Consider the following 24446-nt stretch of genomic DNA (forward strand, 5'->3'; position numbering starts at 1 on the left):
GCGTGTAAAGGCGGTGTGGGATGTGGCATTCTGAGGCGCCTCTTCTAGTCATGCTCAATCACGAGAATTTTATTGCATCTACAGTGCATCCAGAAAGTATTCACAGCGCTTCACTTTTTCCACATTTTGTTATGTTACAGCCTTATTCCAAAATGGATTAAATTAATTATTTTCCTCTAAATTCTACAAACAATACCCCATAATGACAATGTGAAAGAAGTTTGTTTGAAATCTTTGCAAATTTATTAAAAATAAAAAACGAGAAAAAATCAATAAATATTCACATGTACATAAGTATTCACAGCCTTTGCTCAATACTTTGTTGAAGCACCTTTGGCATCAATTACAGCCTCAAGTCTTTTTGGGTATGATGCTACAAGCTTGGCACACCTATTTTTGGGCAGTTTATCCCATTCTTCTTTGCAGGACCTCTCAAGCTCCATCTGGTTAGATGGGGAGCGTCGGTGCACAGCCATTTTCAGATGTTCAATCGGGTTCAAGTCTGGGCTCTGGCTGGGCCACTCAAGGATATTCACAGAGGTGTCCCGTAGCCACTCCTTTGTTATCTTGGCTGTGTGCTTAGGGTCGTTGTCCTGTTGGAAGATGAACCTTCGCCCCAGTCTGAGGTCCAGAGCGCTCTGGGGCAGGTTTTCATCAAGGATGTCTCTGTACATTGCTGCATTCATCTTTCCCTCGATCCTGACTAGTCTCCCAGTTCCTGCCGCTGAAAAACATCCCCACAGCATGATGCTGCCACCACGCTTCACTGTAGGGATGGTATTGGTCAGGTGATGAGCGGTGCCTGGTTTCCTCCAGACATGATGCTTGCCATTCAGGCCAAAGAGTTCAATCTTTGTTTCATCAGACCAGAGAATTTTGTTTCTCATGGTCTGAGAGTCCTTCAGGTGCCTTTTGGCAAACTCCAGGCGGGCTGTCATGTGCCTTTTACTGAGGAGTGGCTTCCGTCTGGCCACTCTACCATACAGGCCTGATTGTTGGAGTGCTGCAGAGATGGTTGTTCTTCTGGAAGGTTCTCCTCTCTCCACAGAGAAATGCTGGAGCTCTGTCAGAGTGACCATCGGGTTCTTGGTCACCTCACTGACTAAGGCCCTTCTCCCCCGATCGCTCAGTTTGGCCGGGCGGCCAGCTATAGGAAGAGGCCTGGTGGTTCCAAACTTCTTCCATTTACGGATGATGGAGGCCACTGTGCTCATTGGGACCTTCAATGCTGCAGAAATGTTTCTGTACCCTTCCCCAGGTCTGTGCCTTGACACAATCCTGTCTCGGAGGTCTACAGACAATTCCTTGGACTTCATGGCTTGGTTTGTGCTCTGACATGCACTGTTAACTGTGGGACCTTATATAGACAGGTGTGTGCCTTTCCAAATCATGTCCAATCAACTGAATTTATCACAGGTGGACTCCAATCAAGTTGTAGAAACATCTCAAGGATGATCAGTGGAAACAGGATGCACCTGAGCTCAATTTTGAGTGTCATGGCAAAGGCTGCGAATACTTATGTACATGTGATTTTTTTCGGTTTTTATTTTTAATAAATTTGCAAAGATTTCAAACGAACTTCTTTCATGTTGTCATTATGGGGTATTGTTTGTAGAATTTTGAGGAAAATAATGAATTTAATCAATTTTGGAATAAGGCTGTAACATAACAAAATGTGGAAAAAGTGAAGCGCTGTGAATACTTTCCGGATGCACTGTATTGCATTTTCATGCAGGACTGTTTGCGGCACACACTGCAAAAGTTCAAATGTTTCACGGCTGCAATCAGGTGAATCAACTGGTTAGTTCCCTTCAGAACAATCAGAAATCGCTCCCTATATTGCGTAGCATTCACTATAAAGAGAACTAATGAACGAGTGTTTTCGTTGACAGCCATCGTCTGCCCACCAGTCACATTTATTTAAGCTAAGTTCAGTTCGTGGTTAAACTGTTTCATGGAGAAATCAAAAATAATAATATTAACATCTTTAAATTGTATTCGGGGAAGAAGAAGCAACTATGAACTTACTTTGGTCATATGGGTGCAAACAGTTTTGAATATGCAGAGAGCCCAACTCGGAATCTTACGTAGGTTCGTGGAGTGAACTCAGCAGCATAAAGTGCGTCTTACATTTTCTGGCATCTTGGTAACCAACATTGATGGAAAGTGCTGATTTACAGGCTTTTTACCAACTATCAAGTGGCCACCCCCACTTTGTACGTTTTGGCGTACTGCTGCATGTTTTATGCACACCAGTAAGCAGTTTCATATGTGTTACCAATGTACAAAAACACAAAAGCTGCGTACTCAGTTGAGCTGATAATTTATTTGCTAAAGTGCTTGCATGGTTGTAGTTTCTGTTCTAAAAAACTTTGCACATTAGAGTTTAAACACAACAGTTCACGAAAACACAGTTTTATAACTTAGACGGCCACATATGTTTATTATAGAAATACATATTTGTATGCCATATGATATCATAGCTCAATTTCAAAAGAATGTGAAGTTACTATTTACAGTTTAAATTGTTTAACGTCCGTAATTTTTTATCTTAAGCACTCTTATTTTAATGTTTATTTATTTAATATGTATTTCTGTTAATTTAATAATGTATTTATCTGAATTACAAGGGGTGGCTGATTGTCAAAATGTTGGTATACTTTTAAGACATTTCTTGTCGTGTGACTCCCTCTGGTGGACAAACTGTAAAACAGCCTGTTTATTCACATATTTCAAACTGTTTAAAAATGCAGTTGTAAAAATAGTTATTTCTTCTGTTATAGCGCTGCCAAATTGATTAAATGTTACATGTGACCTCAGAAAGTTTAGGTAAGTTTGAAAATTGTGCTTACAAGATACATGCTAATTAGTCATTATAGGCCATAGCCAAAATATATTTAGGGGTCCAAGCACCGAAGGTGCAGGAACCCTATTGTATTCGTACTGATTTTCTGATTATTATTAGGGGTTCAAATAAGGATTTTATTTTTATTATTATTCTGCCCTAAAACTGATCATGCAGACCAAACCTTAAGTTGTAGAGAGCTGAAACTTTGAGGGAAGGAAGTCCCTGCGTATCAAAGTTTGGGCCCGATCGGCCTCAAGATGGCACTATAGTAATCATTTTAAAGTTTTGGCCCATAACTCCTAAACCGTTTGTCGCACACTCAAGTGTCTTACATCGTTGGATTCCTTGGCTCATGAGGAACATGTATCTCCTATTTCATTTCTGTCATGAAAATGTTCGTGCTAATTTGCATAATTTGAACCTACTTTTTCGAACTCCTCCTAGGCCTTATGTCCAATTTGCATGAAAATTGGTGTTTGTCTACTCTGGACCCTCCTGACAAAAAGTTATCAAAATAATTTTGATTCGTCAAAGCAATACGAAGATATAAGCCAACTAATTGGTCAGGTGTCATCCATTTTGTACTTATTGACCAATATCTACCAAACGAAAAGGCCAAATGTTACGAAACTTGAAACACATAGACAAAAGCACATTTTGAGTCTGCATGCAAAATTGCGAAAAAAATTCGCCTATAGGGGGCGCTACAACTAAAAAATGCTCATAACTCCACAACTGTATTATCAATGAAGTTCAAATGAAATTGGTATGCTTCTTGTAGGGGCCAAATGCTAACATACTCTACAGTATGACTCAGACAAATAAAGAAAACATGGCCGCCAGCAGCCAATCAAATTTCAGCAAAATGGCTGTATAAATGGTGTGTACATTATTGTATATTATCCAATGTTACCTGCTATTGTGAACTACATCTAGGACTCCCTAGGTCAATAATTATCAAAGAAAAGTTTAACTTTAGTTATTTAGTTAGTTATTTATGGGTTGCATTTATCATGTGGGTTTGACCAAGTGTATCCAAAAGCCTATAATTCCTAAAATGAATATTCAAATTTCTAAAACCTTTTTGGAGATTGGGTGCTTTGTGGCTTTATAACAGTTAAAAAGAAAAAAAAAATGACCACCATAACAATTATCCTGTTTCAGGATCATTGAACACAAGACATCAGAGTCATATTTAACACCAGATTGCAAATTCAGCAACTTACAAAGTACATATACATATACAAATACAAACCTTTTTCGCATACTTGGAAAGTTCTTAAAAGGCTTGAACCCCTACAATTGCTGCTTGCAGCTATATTTGTATATGTACAGGTGCATTTCAATAAATTAGAATGTCGTGGAAAAGTTCATTTATTTCAGTAATTCAACTCAAACTGTGAAACTCGTGTATTAAATAAATTCTATGCACACAGGCTGAAGTAGTTTAAGTCTTTGGTTCTTTTAATTGTGATGATTTTGGCTCACATTTAACAAAAACCCACCAATTCACTCTCTCAAAAAATTAGAATATGGTGACATGCCAATCAGCTAATCAGCTCAAAACACCTGCAAAGGTTTCCTGAGCCTTCAAAATGGTCTCTCAGTTTGGTTCACTAGGCTACACAATCATGGGGAAGACTGCTGATCTGACAGTTGTCCAGAAGACAATCATTGACACCCTTCACAAGGAGGGTAAGCCACAAACATTCATTGCCAAAGAAGTTGGCTGTTCACAGAGTGCTGTATCCAAGCATGTTAACAGAAAGTTGAGTGGAAGGAAAAAGTGTTGAAGAAAAAGATGCACAACCAACCGAGAGAACCGCAGCCTTATGATTGTCCAGCAAAATCGATTCAAGAATTTGGGTGAACTTCACAAGGAATGGACTGAGGCTGGGGTCAAGGCCTCAAGAGCCACCACACACAGACATGTCAAGGAATTTGGCTACAGTATTCCTCTTGTTAAGCCACTCCTGAACCACAGACAACGTCAGAGGCGTCTTACCTGGGCTAAGGAGAAGAAGAACTGGACTGTTGCCCAGTGTTCCAAAGTCCTCTTTTCAGATGAGAGCAAGTTTTGTATTTAATTTGGAAACCAAGGTCCTAGAGTCTGGAGGAAGGGTGGAGAAGCTCATAGCCCAAGTTGCTTGAAGTCCAGTGTTAAGTTTCCACAGTCTGTGATGATTTGGGGTGCAATGTCATCTGCTGGTGTTGGTCCATTGTGTTTTTTGAAAAGCAAAGTCACTGCACCCGTTTACCAAGAAATTGTGGAGCACTTCATGCTTCCTTCTGCTGACCAGCTTTTTAAAGATGCTGATTTCATTTTCCAGCAGGATTTGGCACCTGCCCACACTGCCAAAAGCACCAAAAGTTGGTTAAATGACCATGGTGTTGGTGTGCTTGACTGGCCAGCAAACTCATAAGACCTGAACCCCATAGAGAATCTATGGGGTATTGTCAAGAGGAAAATGAGAAACAAGAGACCAAAAAATGCAGATGAGCTGAAGGCCACTGTCAAAGAAACCTGGGCTTCCATACCACCTCAGCAGTGCCACAAACTGATCACCTCCATGCCACGCCGAATTGAGGCAGTAATTAAAGCAAAAGGAGCCCCTACCAAGTATTGAGTACATATACAGTAAATGAACGTACTTTCCAGAAGGCCAACAATTCACTAAAAATGTTTTTTTTATTGGTCTTATGATGTATTCTAATTTTTTGAGATAGTGAATTGGTGGGTTTTTGTTAAATGTGAGCCAAAATCATCACAATTAAAAGAACCAAAGACTTAAACTACTTCAGTCTGTGTGCATTGAATTTATTTAATACACGAGTTTCACAATTTGAGTTGAATTACTGAAATAAATGAACTTTTCCACGACATTCTAATTTATTGAGATGCACCTGTATATGTACTTTATAAGTTCCTGAATTTGCAAACTGGTGTTAAATATGACTCTGATGTCTTGTGTTTCGTAATGGTCGGCCAGTCAGATTTGATGTTATTAGCTGCTGAAATTTGATTGGCTGCTGGCGGCCATGTTTTTTATTTGTCTGACTGATATTGTAGGATATGTTAGCCTTTGGCCCCTACAAGATGCATACCAATTTTCAGCTTCATTGTTCATTCGGTTGCTGAGTTATGAGCATTTATTTTGTTGTCGTGCCCCCTATAGGCGGAATTTCTCACGACTTTGCGTGCATCCTCAGAATGTCCTGTTGTCTATGTGTATCAAGTTTCATAACATTTGGTAGATACTGGTCAATACGTACAAAATGGACGACGCCAGACCAATTTGTTGGCTTATATCTTTCGCAAAGCTTCGATGAATCAAAATTCCTTCGAATTTTTTGTCAGGAGGGTTCATAGTAGACACACCCCAATTTTAGTGCGAATCGGACATACGGCCTAGGAGGAGGTCGAAAAAGTTGGTTTTTCAAATTATGCAAATTTGTGCAACAATTTTCATAACGGAAATGAAATAGGATGTTTTGTTCGTCTTGAGACAAAGAATCCAATGTTGTAAGATACTTGAGTGTGTGACAAATGGTTTAGGAGTTATGGGCCAAAACGTAAACATGATCACTATAGCGCCACCTTGAGGCTGATCGGGCCCAAACTTTGATAAGCTGTAGTACTCTGGGGGACTACCTTCCCTCAAAGTTTCAGCTTTCTATGACTTACAGTTTGGTCTGCACGATCAGACTTTGAAAGTTCTTAAAAGGCTTGAACCCCGACAATTGCTGCTTGCAGCTATATTTATTATTATTTATTATTCTTTTTCTGCCTTAAAAGTGTCTGGGTGTCAGAGACCGTAAGTTGCAGAGACACCAAACTTGGTGGGATGGTCAGAAATCCCCCCCACTACTCAGGCACCCATACACACACCCGTCGGACACTAGGTGGCACTATAATAAACACCTTTGCGTTTGTGGTCATAACTCTTTAACCGTAAGGGCTAGGATCAAAATTCTTGAGTCAAGGTCTACAAAACGTATATCTCCGATTATAAAATTTTTCCAACATTTAGAATTTTCGGGATAATTTACTTCTTCGAACTCCTCCAAGGCCATATGCCCGATTCACACGAAATTTGGTATGCATCATCTATGGAAACTCCTGACAAAAAGTTATCAAAATAATTTTATTTTTTCGAAGCGTTACGAAGATATAAGCCAATGAACTGGTCAGGTGTAAATATGGAAAGAACTGTGTAAATATGGAGAAAAGGACATTCTGAGGAATCATACTACATTTCATGGATTTATGATGAATGGGGGCTAACAGCAAATTTTAAATAATCAGCCATTTATCTGACCAATGAAAGCTGTAATGCCACAGGATAAGGAATCCTTTGAAGTCTAAGGCTTTCATAGGTGTATGAATGCATATAAATTTATTTGAAGAAACGTGGTACACTGACAATGTCTTCTGACTTTTATAATATTAGTTTGCAAATACATCTGTGATTTCCAAAATGATTATAGATAATCAAATGTCACCTTAATTTTTACATATCCTAAAAATATTGAAAAGATATTTGTCAAGTTGCCAGACATGATTAACTGTCACATTGTTTTAGGGATATGTTTACATATGTCTGGAATTATACTATTGTTTATTTTTCCACTATCCCCATTTCTGTCTTGCCTCATTTCTATATGGCTGCTTCCGAAAACTGTAAAATGCTGCCTTAAAACCAGCCCAAAAGTGCCCCATAGGCATACTATGGCAAGGCTCTTGCCCATGAAAACAACTGTTTCCTACTATGACAAGACAATGAATTTTGTGAGATCATATCTCCCAATCAGAATGTCGTAGAGACATAGGGGCGGGCTCATTTCACTTGGGCTACCCATCAGTCTTTAAGTATCATCTTGGAAATGGCGTAGCCTCGCCCTAGCAACCATTTACAGCACCCTAGCAACCACCCCCATAGACTTCCATTCAAAATGGTTCAGAAGGGTATCTTCAGAACAGAATTTTGTAGACACTTGGCGATTGGATCTTTTGAGTCAGGTTAGTAATCAGCCAAAAAGAATCTCTCTGGTCACTGGCTAGCCATGCCCTAGCAACCATTTAGAGCATCCTAGCAACCAGCCCTATTGACTTCCATTAAAAATGGCTGAGAGGGATATCTTTGGAACAGAATATCCTAGAGAAAAGACAGTTGGCTTGTTTTACTTGGGTGAGCAATCAGACTTCAGGTATCATCATAGAAACTACTTAGCCATGCCCTAGCAACCACTTAGAGCACCCTAGCAACCAAACCCATTGACTTCCATTAAAATATGCTGTTGCACTTTTTGTCCACCAGAGGGAGCCACACGACAAGAAATGTCTTCAAAGAGTATTAACAGTTAATATTGAAATATTTTGCCATTCAGCCACTCGTAAATTGTACAAATAAATTATTAAATGTACAGCTTTTTTATTCTTAATTTCTCCTTTAGAAGAATAGCTTATTTTTGTCAGTTGCTTTGGATAAAAGCGTCTGCTTAATGAATAAAGGTAATAACAGGGTTCGCACAAGGTCCTTAAAGTGCTCAAAGTGCTTGAATTTAGCTTTTCAAAATTTAAGGTCTGGAAAACATGGATCATCGGCTTGTTTTGTAGAAAATTAAAAATGGAATGTGTAAGCGATTTGTACAAATTATAATAAAGTCATTAAAGTCTATAATGATATTTGTAATATTCCCCGCAGGCAGGACACAAACCGCCCTTGATTGGAAGGACTGTGTGACTGACATTACAGCTGCCTTCTAGCTTGAATTAGTGTAAACAGTGGAGTCCCCCTCCCCCACCATTTTACAACTACCACTGCAGTGGATGAATTTGATAAAATTTAGTGACATTTTCACGCTCAGATTCAGTTGATTTTGTGTGCTCATTTTTGTTAATCGGCTAATTTGAACCTTAGTAATGGTCATGGTTTAGATAACTATCATGCCTGGTAAGTGTAAATTCAATCCAACATAGCTGGGCTGACCATATTATGGTTGGCTCTTGCCAGACACGAGCAATGTACATAGAGCTCGTTGTAAGTTATGCAAAAAAGACTTCGGGCTGTCGAGTATGTGGAAGGCCACTGAAGAGCCACATGAAGTTGGATCGTCTTCAGTTCGTGACTTTGTGGGACATGCATCACTTGCGAGAGAACAGGTAAGAATATGGAGCAGTTAAGTTAATACTGTGGGTGCAGTAGTAGTGTTACACGTCTACACTCTTAAAGTTATGCAGCTTTTTCAAAAAGTAGTGGAGTACCGTCAGTGTCAAATTACTACATCAAGTTTAAGTGATATTAATTTATAATGTGTTCCTAGTGACGGGTCGTTCATGAACGATTCATATATTTTGAACGAATCTTTTATATGACTCTGAATAACGAGTAGTCTCAGAGAGTGATTCGTTCATTGTTTTGTAGATGCACATGCGTAAAATCCGTGCTTGTGTTTCTTTCATTTTAAAAACATTTGGAAAAACAAAAACATGCACTTCCATTTAGCAATTTATATTAATACATGAATGTTTGTATTATTTGTATGAATTCATCTCATGTTCATAAGGATTGTTATTAAAAGTATTTGTAGTCTGCTCAAGTGCTCTTGTATTTTGCAAGAATTTATTCATGTTCCTATGGATTATTAATATTAGTTGGAGTCCATTTTAAGTGCTGTTTTGTATTTTGCACTAATTCCATGTTGATATGAGGGAGGTAGATATAGCCAGGGAGCTAATGGCGATTAGGAGCCACTCTTTGGCAGCAAGCTGGCATGATCAGCGTTACTATGGAAACAATTACGGCTTCCATGGCAATGCAGATTACGCAAGTCAGCGACACATGAACTCAACAGAGAACGTGATGACAAACAAAAACAAACCAGTGGACTCACCGTAACAACAGATTCCTTACATCTCATTTCTACATCCCTTAATGATCATCATGGAAATACTTAGCCACGCCCTAGCAACCATTTAGAGCACTCTAGCAACCAAACCCCATTGACTTCCATTCAAAATGGCTGAGAGTGATGTCTTTGCATCATAATGTCCTAGAGAAATGAGAGTTAGCTTGTTTTACTTGGGTGAGCAATCAGACTTCAGGTATCATCATGGAAACTACTTAGCCACGCCCTAGCAACCATTTAGAGCACCCTAGCAACCACACCCCACTGACTTCCATTCAAACTGGCTGAGAATTATATCTTTGGATCAGAATGTCCTAGAGAAATGACAGTTTGCTTGTTTTACTTGGGTGAGCAATCAGACTTCAGGTATCATCATAGATACTACGTAGCCACGCCTTAGCAACCATTTAGAGCAACTTAGCAAGCAAACCCCATTGACTTCCATTCAAAATGGCTGAGAGTGATTTCTTTGGATCACAATGTCCTAGAGAAATGACAGTTGGCTTGTTTTACTTGGGTGAGCAATCAGACTTCAGGTATCATCATGGAAACTACTTAGCCACGCCCCAGAAACCATTTAGACCACCCTAGCAACCAGATCTGTTGACTTCCATTAAAAATGGCTGAGAGTGATGTCTTTGCATCATAATGTCCTAGAGAAATGAGAGTTAGCTTGTTTTACTTGGGTGAGCAATCAGACTTCAGGTATCATCATGTAAACTACTTAGCTACGCCCTAGCAACCATTTAGAGCACCCTAGCAACCACACCCCATTGACTTCCATTCAAACTGGCTGAGAGTGATATCTTTGGATCAGAATGTCCTAGGGAAATGACAGTTGGCTTGTTTTACTTGGGTGAGCAATCAGACTTCAGGTATCATCATAGAAACTATTTAGCCACACCCTAGCAACCATTTAGAGCACCCTAGCAACCAAAACCTATTGACTTCCATTCAAACTGTCTGAGAGTGATAACTTCAATCATTCTTCAAGTATCATCATGGAAACTAGAACATTGTTGAGACTTCCGGCTTCGTTCATTTGACTCAGGGTAGCAAGGAGCCTTTTGAGTATCAACTTGGTAGCTTCCTAGCAACCAGATGGGGTTACCCTAGCAACCAAGTAACAAATCACATATCTCTGCATCAGAACATCATAGAGACTTTTGGCTTCATTCATTTGACTCAGGATAGCAAGGAGCCTTTTGAGTATCACCTTGGTAACTGCCTAGCAACGAGATGGAGTTACCCTAGCAACCATGTAACAAATCACATATCTCTGCACCAGAAGATCATACAGACTTCCAGTTTTGTTCATTTTATTTAGAGTAGCAAGGAGCCTTTTCAGTATCACCTTGGTAACTGCCTAGCAACCAGATGGGGTTACCTTAGCAACCAAGTAACAAATCACGTATCTCTGAACCAGAACATTGTAGACACTTCAGGTTTCTTTCATTTGACTCAGGGTAGCAAGGAGCCTTTGGATTATCACTTTGGCAACTGCCTAGCAACCAGATGGGGTTACCCTAGAAACCAAATAGCAAATCACATTTTTCCCAATTTTCAACAAATTTAGTTTATGCAGGATCTATTCTGTCAATTTGTATTATTTGTCATCCACTGGATCATTTCTGTCAATTCTGATTATTTTGGTTATTTCTTCACATGTGCTTGGACCCCGATGCTTGCAGCTATACTTGCTTATATGTTTGGAATGATTAGAAATATAAAAGTTCTTGTTGTTGCGCCCTCTAGGGGTGAAATTGTACAAAACTGTTGAATATGTGTACCGAGTTTGGTTACTTTTGGAGTTTGCGTTGAGTAGATTGATCAATTACTCAAATTGTGTTAAACTGAAGGAATTTTATCATTAATATCTTCTGAAAGATTTCACGCATCGACATTCTTTTGATAACTTTTTGCCAGGGGGGGGTCTGTAGATGATGTATACCAAATTATGTGCTGATCGGACTAACGGTCTAGGAGGAGTTCGAAAAAGTAGGTTTTTCAAAAAATTCAAAATGGCGGAAAAAATTATAGACAGAAATTAAATAGGAGATAAACATTTTGTAGGGCTTAACTAAAGGAATCAGGGGGAAAAATTTTATTCTATCCCTTATGGTTGCAGAAATATGAGCCAAAATGTAAAAGTGTTTATTATAGAGCCACCTAGGATCAGATGGGTGTGCGTTTGTGTGCCTGAGTAGTGAGGGGGATTTGGGATCATCCTGCCAAGTTTGGTGTCTCCACGACTTACGATCTCTGATGCCCAGACACTTTTAGGTCAGAAAAAAAAGAAGAAGAAAAAGAAGAAAATCAGTACAATTACAATAGGGTTCCAGCAGCTTTGCTGCTTGGCCCCCTAAATATAGCTGCAAGCAGCAATTAGCGGGGTTAAAGCCTTTAAGGTCCTTTTAGTACATTTTTAACATGTATTAAGTATTAATTAGAGAGTCTGTTAGCAACTAAAACATTGATAAAGTGCCTTCATTTTCAAAAACATCAGGTTAGGTAGCACAGAGATATGGTCTATTTTTTTTAATTTCTGACTGTTATATTGCTACCAAGAGGAAGAGGTACCCAATGTTTTTCAAGTATCCTCAGTTTGACCTCCTACATGAGTGTTTTACATTTGGTGATGATATATAATTCCGTTCAAAAGTTTTAACCATTTAAGAAGAAGTGGCCATCACCACTTTGTAATTTTCAGCATACTGTTGCAACAGTGCATTGAAAGTTAATTTTTTTAAAAATAATTATTGAGATTGGGACTCCAGAGAACCTTTCTGCACTGATTTGGTTCCGATCAGGTGAATGGCCTAGGACTAGTTCAGATAGCTGGTAAAAGTTGATCGGTCAATGACAACCATGTTTATTCAAGATATGCAGATTTCCTCATAGACCTAGTTGGAACCTTGGACAAACACACTGCATGCAAAATTTCAAGTCATTCGGACCAACCGTTCCATAGTTAGAGCCATTTGTAGAATTGTTATTAATATTATAGCGCCACCGTGTTTTAGGCTCCACCCACAAGATTTTATTGGTCTATTATAGCCATGCGAAACATGAAACTCAACATGTTTTTGATAATTATAGATGTAGGAATGCCAAAGGATCTTTATAAACTGATTTCATTTTGATCAGATGAAAAACCTAGGACTAGTTCGCAAAAGTAGGTTTTTCAAATGATTGATGATGCTAAAACAACGATTTTATTGACAGCAATATTTCTTGAGGCAAAGTTGTTCAGGGTGAGGAGACCTATCTAGCTACATGAATTACTAGTGTATTTGTTAAAAAATGCGAGACAAACAGCCATTCTCCCGGTGGCCAATTTTTTTCAAATTTCATACAGATGTCGAATAAGCCCATGAAGTTTTGTTTCAATCGGCCATTGTTACCCTTGTCTAAAAGCATCTGATTATTAATTTGCTGGCGGCGGCCATTTTTTTTTTTTTTTAGATATGCAAATGTCCTCTTAGGTATTGATGGGGTATTGATTGAAGAGGCTACAGACAAAATTTCAAGTCAGTTGGTGTTAATGGTGTCATAGAGACTTTTTCTTGTTTGTTCAAATTATAGTGTCACCAAGCGGCCAATCGCCGCCAAATTTTTGTGTCCTCAGAATGATCCCCTATATTAGTATGTCAAGTTTGGTGAAGATATCTACTTCCATTATAGTTATAGCCATTTAAGTCAAATTGGCCCCGCCTACTATGGACATTTTGAATGGGAGTGGCCATCCTGAATTGAAAATTCAACATGTTTTTGATAATTTTTCTGCACTGGTTTGGTTCCAATCAGTCAAATGGCCTAAGGACTAGTTAGCAAAAGTAGATTTTACGAAAAATTTCATGACATAAATGAAATCGTGTGACATGGTTCAAAAGTTATGGCCATTTAGCAAATTTGATTGTTTTGATCACTGTAGCGCCACCGTGTGGCCGATTGAGGTGAAACTTTGCGTCCACCATGTCAGCTGGAGTACTACCATCCCTGAAAGTTTCAGGTCACTAGGCCTTATGGTTTGGTCTGCATGATCAGTTTTGCGGCAGAATAATAATAATAAATATAGCTGCAAGCAGCAATTATCGGGGCCAAGCACAGGAATGGCAAAAATGAGTGAAAATTTAATTTTTGTGAAGATTTTAGGCAAACTGCTTGAAAAGCAATTAATAGAATCACTTGTAATGTAATATACATTGTTCTTTGCATCAGCTAAGGAGTCTATCAATGACAATACACTAAAATTATCAAGAGTTATTAGTATTTTTACTACAAAGTAAGTCTTGATTCAGCATGAAATGTCTTATCATATTTCAATTATTTTATCAAAATACACAGATAGTTGTGAACTCTTTTCATTTCATAATAAAATGTATAAAACATTTAAATACAATAAATTGAAATTAAATAAATTCCTTACAAAATGTTGCAAATGTTTTCTTCTTTAGTTGTCATATGAACAATTAGACAGTAAGTATACTGAAGAGCTAGTTTAGCCCGTTAACTGGCATGGTCCCATATATGCTTTTTTAGCGTTTTTTATGTTTATTGGACTATATTACCTTCATATCCAACTTTAATCTTGCTTCAAGTCTCCAGCTTTGAAATATGTCCACTGTTTTGTGATCTGAATGATGTCATTACAGAAATGCATTAAAATATTGAAAGAGTGGATTTTAAAACATACAACTTGTGAGAGGTATTACTTATCTTTTATATCTTCTTGTTTTGATCCAATCGGACGATGGCAGGAAATTCAAGCTTACAATCCATGGTAAATGTCCACGATTGAAATTAGACTTGACCATTTTATCCAAAACAGCGAAAATTGAGGAAAAAACTGACTGATCATCCTTTGCTTGCATCATCACATAAATTAAAATGTCTATTATCAATAAAATATTGATTATAAAACTTATTTCATCAATCAGCATGGAGCTCTTGAGGTCTCCGCTATTCCGGTGAAACATTCGCTTTGTTTGAGCCCACCCACGAGTCTCTCTGTGATTCAAAGGTGGAGCTGTCAATCAAACCAGATCAAAGGCTCCATGGCCTCTCCAATAATCGCATTGGCTGTTTCAGTGAATAGATGCAGCCAATGGATCGCTAGTTTTTTAGAAGAATATTTCAGCTCTGTAGGTCAGTACAATGCAAGTGAATGGGTGTCAAAATTGTTATGCTCCAAAAGCAAATTCAGGCACCATAAAAGTAATCCATATGACTTCAGTGGTTAAATCCATAACTTCAGAAGTGATATGATAGGTGTGGGTGAGAAACTTAAAATTTTTTGTTAGAAATTCTTCTCCCAGCCCAGCAGGGGGCGATATGCAGAGAAGAATGTGAATCATAAAAAACAAGTGATCTGTTTCTCATGTGTTTCTCATCCACATCCATCTGTTTTGCTATTTCATATCACATTGCTCCTGAAGATATGGATATAACCACTGGAGTTTTATGGATTACTTTTATGCTGACTTATGTGATTTTTTTAGCTTTAAAATGTTGGCACCCATTCACTTGCACTTTATGGACTAAAAGAGCTGAGAAATTCTTCTAAAAATCTTCATTTGTGTTCTGCAGAAGAAAGGAAGTCATACACATCAAAGATGGTATAAGGGTAAATAAATGATAAGAGAATTTCCATTTTTGGGTGAACTATCCCTTTAAGGGCTCTTGTCAGATCTGGATGAATTTGTCAATAAGAAGATAGGTTTGGAAACCTTTCTAGTAATTATTACCGTAAAAACGTGAACAATGTCCCACAGGAAAATATAAACCAAAGCAAGATCATGTTGTATTAATGCCTACTTTTGCTATTTCATAGCTTATAATTGTTAGTTCAGTGTAGTTAAATTTTTCAGTGTCGATTTAGATTTTAGCTGCTCCCTAAATGCAGAGTACACAGCCTGTGAAATGCTGTCTGTTTGCGCTCCATTTGTCAATAACGCGATCGGCAAAGCAAAAGGCATTTACACTTAATGGGGATTTTTACATGGATTTATACAGTTAATCCGCCTGAAGTAGCTGCAACAGTTTCCAGTATCTCTGCGAGGGCACGGGGTTAATGCGTAAATACTGCTTATGACATTCAGGATGCAGGACAAAGCGCACTGATATATTGCTGCAGATTTAAAATGTACACTTAAAAACTGATATCACAAGAGCCCGTTTTTACAGAATCACCCTGAAAATGACCATCACCATGTCACAGAAAAGCCTGTGTTATCATTAGAGCCAAAACTTACCTCAACGTGCTGCCTTGAGTTAGAGCTGCAATTTATTCTTGAAATATCCTCTTGACTTGGTGTTAAATGAAGGCATTGCATGACGAAATTATAATTTTTTTACTGTGCAGAGCAAAGAAAGTGTTTCTCTTAGTTAGAGGAGCATGATGCTGCAGCAGTGATGGACTTGGCTTGAGTGGCAATCTGTGGCACAGCTGTGTGAATTTCCACTGTCATAAAAGTCCCATTCAGTTCCATTCATATCTCCTGACCCATAGGGAAAACAATAGGGTTTCTAACACTTCGTGCTTGAACCCCTAATAATAATAATCCTTTGAAGAACAATAGGGCCTCCGCACTTTCAGTGCTCGGGCCCTAATAATAATAATCCTTAGAAGAACAATAGCACTTTCAGTGCTTGGGCCCTAATAATAATACAATGGCCCCTTCGGTGCTTTGCCCCTACTAAGAAAATGAACCAATACAAAAGGGGTTAAACCTCTTCTGTGCTTGACCACTAATAACAGATACAATAGGGGCTCTGCCCCTTTGGGAATTGGCTCTCAATAACTGCAAATGGTAATCATAAACAATCTCCTTTGACAGATAAATACAAAAGGGGTTAAATCTCTTCTGTGCTTGACCACTAATAACAGATGCAATAGGGGCTCTGCCCCTTTGGGGATTGGCCCTTAATAACTGCAAATGGTAATCATAAACAAACTCCTTTGACAGATAAATAGTGACTGCAGGTTAAAGCTTAGTCTGAAATAGACAGCCCAGCAGAGAGTGTGAATGAAAATCTGAATCTTTTCTCACACAATCTTATTGAAGCATGAGTGACAAAGACCAAATATGGTCATGAGGAGCGCACGTGTAATGTAGCCGAAAGACAGGCAGCATCAGTATATCAGCTTGGGACTAAGTTGGGGGACTCATTCAGGCTGATGACATCATCAGACTCACCAAAGTGTCCATCATATTTATTGTCTAAGACTTGTGATTGGATAAAAATGTTTAAAGTCATATTCAGTAGCTGCCTAAAAGCAACATCAAAGATGTTACTAAATGTAACAGCAGCTGTTCATTTACAAATGTAACTGTTTACAGTTTTTTTCCAGAAATGTTTATAGTATATTTGCATTTTTGCAGGTATGCCTCAGTTTTTAAAGGCTGTGTGACACTGTATACTGGAAGGGGAGGCAAGCTACAGAAGATCGGAGAGTATGCTGAAGATGGTTTTATGTACTTGTGATATTATTTGATTATTATGGGAAAAAAAGTTAAAACAATTATGTCTTTTGCCATTTTACCACAGTGCTACAATTGTTTATAGAAGAATTACTGGTATTTAAAGAAGAATTATGTTGCATTAAAATACCACAAAGCACTGACCTATCTCTATATAAGTCATTTTTATTTGTATAGGGCTTTTCACAACACACATAGTTTCAAAGCAGCTTTACAGGAAATCATGCGTAAACAAAAAATGAAACTGTAATATCTATAAAGTCTTAGAGTGATCATTGTGTAGTTTGATTAAATATGATTGTGTATAGAAATTAAATAATAATTGTATTTAGAACCCCTGTGAGCAAGCTGATGGTGACTGTGGCAAGGAACACAAAACTCCATAAGATGTTGGTTAATGGAGAAAAATAACCTTGGGAGAAACCAGGCTCACTGTGGGGGCCAGTTCCTTGTTGCTAAGACCTGGGCGCTTCGAATGCTTTATCGTTGGGCCTTCAGAAATGACATATCAAAAAGCTTTGTCCCTCATGGATTGGGAAGTACTGTAAAAAAAAAAAAAAAAAAAAAAGCAAGAAAAATATTATAGAAAATGTGTCACTTTTCATTCACAAGTCAGCCAATTAAACACTTAAAGTCATTCTGACTTGAAACTTTGCACACTGTCAAAGGGGCCCCTGAGAAGCTAATGATTTAAAATTGGAGTCGTTTGGACCTTTCTGAGTCATGTCCATGGACCCGCTATAAAAATGAATGATATAAATTGTACATGGGATGTGCTCTAACTTCGCCCTGTAAGCTCCAACGGACCCCAAATTTCACACGGTGACACACCTAGTGCCCCTTATTGACATACTAAGAGGACTAAGGCCTAAGATGCAAAAAAGTATTTTTCATTATTTTCAACAGTTCTCTCTGCCTGTCATAGGAATCAATGAGACAGGCTGACTTATAGGCCCGTGTGCAGCAGTATATTCATCAGAGGCTTTAATACTTATCAAGCACCCAGGGCCTCTGAATTCTAGGACCTGATTCGGGGGCCCCTGACGATCGAGGATCTCAAATTTCAAGGTCCTGCAGCCTTTGCAATCCCCTTTTCTAGACATCCCACTTGCCCATTAAACCAATGCAATTCTATACCAGTTTTGTGGATGGGGTTAAATTTGGTGCTAAGACCTGGGGGCTTCGAAAGTTTTATTGTTGGGCCTTCAGAATCGACATATCAAAAAGCTGTGTCCCTCATGGATTGGGAAATACTGTAAAACAAATCTGCAAATCTATTCAATGAAAAATAGACACATACAGTCCAAGGATGGGTCAAATGAACAATTAAAGTCACAGATCCTTGAAACTTTGTACACTGTCTAGGGGGGCCCTGATTAGCTATAGATTTAAAATCTGAGATTGGGAAGTACTTTAAAAAAATCAAGAAAAATATTATATAAAATTTACTATCAATTTTCATTCACATGTCAGCCAATTAAGCACTAAACAAAGTCATTCCGACTTGAAACTTTGCACACTGTCTAAGGGGCCCCTGAGAAGCTATAGATTTCAAATTTGAGTCATTTGGACCTTTCTGAGTCATGTCCACGGACCCGCTATGAAAATGAATTGTATAAATTGTACGTGGGATGTGCTCTAACTTCGCTCCGTAAGCTGCAACGGAGCCAAGATTTGGCATGGTCACACATCGCCCATCGATCACATACTACGAGGGCAGACGTCTCCTTTGACATTTTTTTCAAACTTCAAAATATGACTTTTTAAGGGGCACAGCGCACCAACCATGTGGCCCGTGATGACACAAAGTGTAAATATCTATTTGGGAATAATAGTTGGTTAGGGGACAAATAGTGGGTCAGTGGGACTCTGGGGGCATGGCCCAGGTGGTCAGGTGGTCTTAGGGGTCATTTGGGAGAAATAGTCAGTTAGGGGACAAATAGTGGGTCTGTGGAACTCGGGGGCATGGCACGAGTGGTCAGGGTGTCTCAGGGGTCATTTGGGAGAAATAGTCGGTTAGGGGATAAATAGTGGTTCCGTGGGACTCGGGGGCGTGGCCCAGGTGGTCAGGGGGTCTCAGGGGTCATTTGGGAGAAATAGTTGGTTAGGGGACAAATAGTGGGTCCGTGGGACTTGGGGGGCGTGGCCTGGATGGTCAGGGGGTCTCAGGGTCACTTGGGAGAAATAGTTGGTTAGGGGACAGATAGTGGTTTTGTGGGACTCTGGGGGTCTCAGTGGTCAGTTGGGAGACCACCTGCAGCTCAACGTCACCCGCATTTTTGTCCATTTGCCCATTAAAAGGGGTCCTTCGAGGATTACCTCGGAAAAGCCCAGAAAAATTAAAATGTCCATTTGCCGTATAATCCTGATGGCTCACGGCGGTACACGAACCTGGTATTGTCCCTCGCAACAACTATACACCCAATGGCAAACAAAATGAATGGACAAATTTCCACGAACCCTCTAATTTCCCTTAACCTGCTCTATGGCCTCCTCCCAGGCCTCCTGACCCAGTCCCTGCCCTTTGGCCACCTCCCAGGCTCCCTGACCCAGTCCCTGCCCTGTGGTCACCTCCCTGGCCTTCTGATCATCTGCAGACTCCTCCCTGGCCACCTGATTGTCCACCAATTCCTCCTTGACCTCATATTCGTCCCCTGGATCCTTCCTCATCATCTGCTTCATCCTGCCCTCCTCATCCATCTTTGGGTGCCAGGAGTCGCCCTTTGGAGGTGGGGGGGGGGTTCTGTCACATCGTCACTGTCTTCACTCCTGTCACTTTATCTTCATCACCCCTCTTGTTCATAAGGACTCTTATTTTGACATGGTTATTGTTTTCTGTTGTTACTTTGCCCCATACTACAATTCCCATGTTGCACTGCCCTCATCACAGCCATCTGTTCCCCATCTTCCTCACCTGTTCCCTCATCAATCATCAGTTTGTATATATACCCTTTAGTTTCTCTCACTTATGGTCAGTTCTTATGTTTCATGTTATGTTCCTGTGATCATTGTTCCTTATGTGTTAATGTTACTATATGGTTCTTTGCATTACTCCACTGTTTTGTATCACCTTCATCATCTTCATTAAAAAGGCCTGTGTTTAGATTCATTGTTGTCTCATCTCATCTCTACAACACGTAACATAACGACAATAGAATGTGGCTAATATGATCATATTTCAAGGTTCTAGTCAGCACTCTGGCAGCTGCATTTTGAACCAATTGAAGTTTATTTACTGAACTTGCTGGACATCCTCCCAGTAATGCATTACAATAATCTAGTCTTGAGGTCATAAAGGCATGAATTAGTTTTTAGGCATCAGCAACAGAGAGCATGTGTCATAATTTAGCAATATTTCTCAGGTTGAAGAATGCTGTTCTACAAACATTGGAAATTGGATTTTCGAAGGACAAATATAACACCTAATTCTTTGCTGTAGAAGACAACATAACAGTACATCCATCGAGAATCAAATGATATTTTAGCTGCTTATTTTTAGAGGTTTGTGGTCCAATCATTTGTACCTCTGTTTTGTCGAAATTGAGTAGAAGGAAAATTTTGGCCATCCAATCTTTTATTTCATTGATAAATTGTGAATTTTCGTTGGGTTTAGAAGAAATATAAAGTTGGGTATCGTCAGCATAACAGTGGAAACTTATTCCATGATTTCTGATATCGGGAAGCATGTATAAGGAGAAAAGCAGAGGTCCTAAAACTGATCCCTGTGGCACTCCATACTTTTGATTTGACAATTCCTCATTTACACATACAAAGTGGTAGCGGTCTAATAAATATGACCTAAACCATGCTAATGCAAGTCCACTAATGCCAACATAATTCTCTAGCCTATTCAAGAGAATGCCATGATCTATCATGTTGAAGGCAGCACTAAGATCTAAAAGCACTAGAAAAGAAATGCAGCCACGATCAGATGATAAGAGCAAGTCATTTGTAACTCTGATAAGTGCAATCTCTGTACTGTGATGGGCCTAAATTCTGACTGAAATTCTTCATATATTAAATTTCTCTGTAGAAATGAACAGTTGGGAGGACACTACCTTTTCTAGTATTTTCGACATAAATGGTAGATTTGAAATCGGTCTGTAATTAGCCAGTTCTTTATGATCAAGCTGTGGCTTCTTAATAAGCGGTTTGATAACTGCCATTTTAAAGTTTCTTGGAACATGTCCTAAGGATAGCGAGGAGTTAATCATATTAAGAAGAGGTTCTGAGATTACTGGGAATACCTCTTTTAAGAGCTAAGTTGGTATTGGATGTACATACATGTTGTGGCTTTTGATTTTTTTGATAAGTTTTGTTTGCTCTTCATGACCTATGACAGTGAAGGATTGATGTTGCTCGTGAGCAAAATTATGAGACACTGTTTCCTGAGATACTGTGACAGTTGATTGTCATAAGTGAAAGTACAAGCAATTTATATACTTAGGAATATTTAATTGTTAATGAATTAACTTTGTATCCAAATTCTAAGGTTTTGTATGGTGTACTCTGAGATGCCAAACTTTAGTGAACCAAATCCAGAATATTTGGCCCAGATGAAATAAAACAGAATGTCCAGTTTTGGTGATATCTTAATTATTTTTGTACCTATTGGTCATGGGAATTCACATTTTTCATGTTTCCTGTCAGGTACTGAATGACCAGTGCAACATGAACAGCAGAACTGCTGCTTCTGCAGGTGTAAATATTTAAGTAGCCAGTGTTCATTTGATCACTGACATTTTAACTTTTCCTTTGTAAAAATTGTAAAAGGTTTTGGGATCCTAATTATTTGATAAAATATATATATTTTCTCAGAAAACATAAAAAAATATATATATATATATATTTTAAATAATACTAAAATATTAAATAAAAACAATTACAAATATTTACATTTTCTGCATTTAATTCATTTGATGATTTTTAGGTTCCTTTTTTCTAACTTCAGTAACTGTTCCACTGTTTGAAGGGAACAACATTGCTAATGGAAATGGGGTGAACTCACAAAGCTCTGGTAACTCCACTAATGCACAGCCGAGTGAACGAGCCAGTAGCGGAAATGGAAACTGGTCGACACCTAGTCCAGGTGGGGGAGGAAGTGCCGTAAGCAATGGGAAAGAGATGCGATGAACAGTGAAAAGATGATTTATGTGTAGTCGTGGAGCAGAAGAATCATTTCAAAATGGTTTTCGTGAGCAGCTATTTGAACTATGTGCCATCTGAAGACATATTTTGCTAAACGTTGAGCATTTCAATGCTGAAGTTGACATACTTTCATGTATGTTTGTATTTCTATATAGATTATGCAGAATGACCACAGTTGCCAAATTTGGTTGAATAGATGCTGTGGATACAGTTGTTCATGTTTGAAGCATGTTATGCCATTGACAACAACGTCCTTAATCACACAGTTGAGAAGTTTTTGGGGGGATTTTTATAGCACCCCCAGGACTAGAACTTGTTTCTCAAATTAATCTGTTGTCCATGTCTACCAAAAATACTTTATTCATAGTAGCGCCATCTTTGATTTTTTACAGGAATGAAAACAAGGCAGTGAGAGATGGACTTACCATCTCTTCAGTGTCATGCACGGTATAAAGCTATTAAAAGGCTCCGAGATCCCATCTGATTTTCCACAACTCATTTTGTATGTTTTTTTTTTTTTTTTTTTTTTTTGTCTACCGAATGTTCTTGGAAAGATATTTTTCAATGTTTTGTCCACAAAATGATCCAAAAACACATTAAATTACAGCACAGCCCATTGAAGAGCTCGTATGTCTATCCCTCAGAGCCTCATTTTTATTCTCATCAAAAATCAAAGATCCCGCTGCTGTGAATATTGTCTACTGTGTAAACTTTGGAAATTGCATTCAGAACACATCATTTAGTCAATAATAATCACAATATTAATTATTATCATAATAGAAAATAACAATTGGCTTTCATATATGAAAATGGAAAAATCACATGGCCATGGCCAGGTGTTGAGACCACTAAAAAAGTCTAGTGGTGTAAAACTCCATAGGACCCACTCTATATTTAAGTATATTTATAGTACCTTTACAGTTGTCAACCACACACTATAGGGTTTCTGATCCAAAAAGCCAAAAGGAGCTGTAAAAAACAAAAAAAAAAACTTCACAAATGATATAAGCATGTGACCATTAAAATGTAGCAAAATAAATATTTTTAAAACCCGTAAATATTATGCATCCATTGTACATTGATTTCAAGTAATTTTCAGCACACTTCTAAATTTTGTGCTAAATAAAAAAGGAATTAAATTAACCATTTGTTCCCTTTTCTACCTTGGTTTTGTTGATGCTTTAATTAGATATTTGCAAATGTTACAATTCATGGAAATAAAAAAAACCACTTAATTTTTACCTGAGATTAAGTAACATTGTGCTTAAGGTACTTCTATATGAAGTGTAAACAGCCAAATATTGTTAATGATTTAGACCTTGCATTCAGCTGCTTCATAAAAAATGATTTGGCAATGTTGTTTGACGTTAAATTATCAATATACTTTGTGATCGTAATTATTTTTTCGTTAGTTTTCCTGGACAAAACAATTACACTATTCATTTCTGTCACAAGTCTTAAGTGTAAATAGATGTAAACTTAATTGTTAAAACTAAATAGTTATGGTTAAAAACATTTATTGTGTGACTCACACAGAGGTCCACACATGATCAGTTGGAGACAGGTCAGGAATGCAGGCAGGCCAATCTAGTACCTGCACACTCCTTAAGCAGCCATGCACTTGTAATTTGGACAGTATGTGGTTTGGATTGTCCTGCTGTAAAGTGCAGGGATGTCCATGCAAAAGACAATGTCTGGATGGCAGCATATGTTGCTCTATAAGTTGTGCATATCTTTCTGCATTAAAGGATTAGTTGACCCAAAAATGAAAATTCTCTCATAATTTACTTTCAGTCATGCCATCTCAGATGTGTATGATTGTCTTTGCAGAACACAAATGAAGATCTTTAGAAGAATATTTCAGCTCTGAAGGTCCATACAATGCAAGTGAATGGTGCCAACTTTTTGAAGCTCCAAAAAGTAACTATTGCCATAATAAAAATAATCCATACGACTCCAGTGGTTTAATTAATGTCTTCTGAAGCAAAATGCTGAGTGTAAGAAATAGATCAATATAAAAATAAAAAAAATAATAATTCTAAAAACTCATGAGGGTC

General features: G+C 38.3%; 1 pseudogene; it reads left to right on the plus strand.

Annotated features, from left to right (window-relative positions):
* The window catches only part of LOC127428019 (SOSS complex subunit B1-B-like), a 31632-nt pseudogene extending 9243 nt beyond the window's left edge, over positions 1–22389 (plus strand).
* The last annotated feature ends 2057 nt before the right edge of the window (positions 22390–24446 follow it).

Source organism: Myxocyprinus asiaticus, chromosome 37 (assembly GCF_019703515.2).
Source record: "Myxocyprinus asiaticus isolate MX2 ecotype Aquarium Trade chromosome 37, UBuf_Myxa_2, whole genome shotgun sequence".
Taxonomy (NCBI): Eukaryota; Metazoa; Chordata; class Actinopteri; order Cypriniformes; family Catostomidae; genus Myxocyprinus; species Myxocyprinus asiaticus.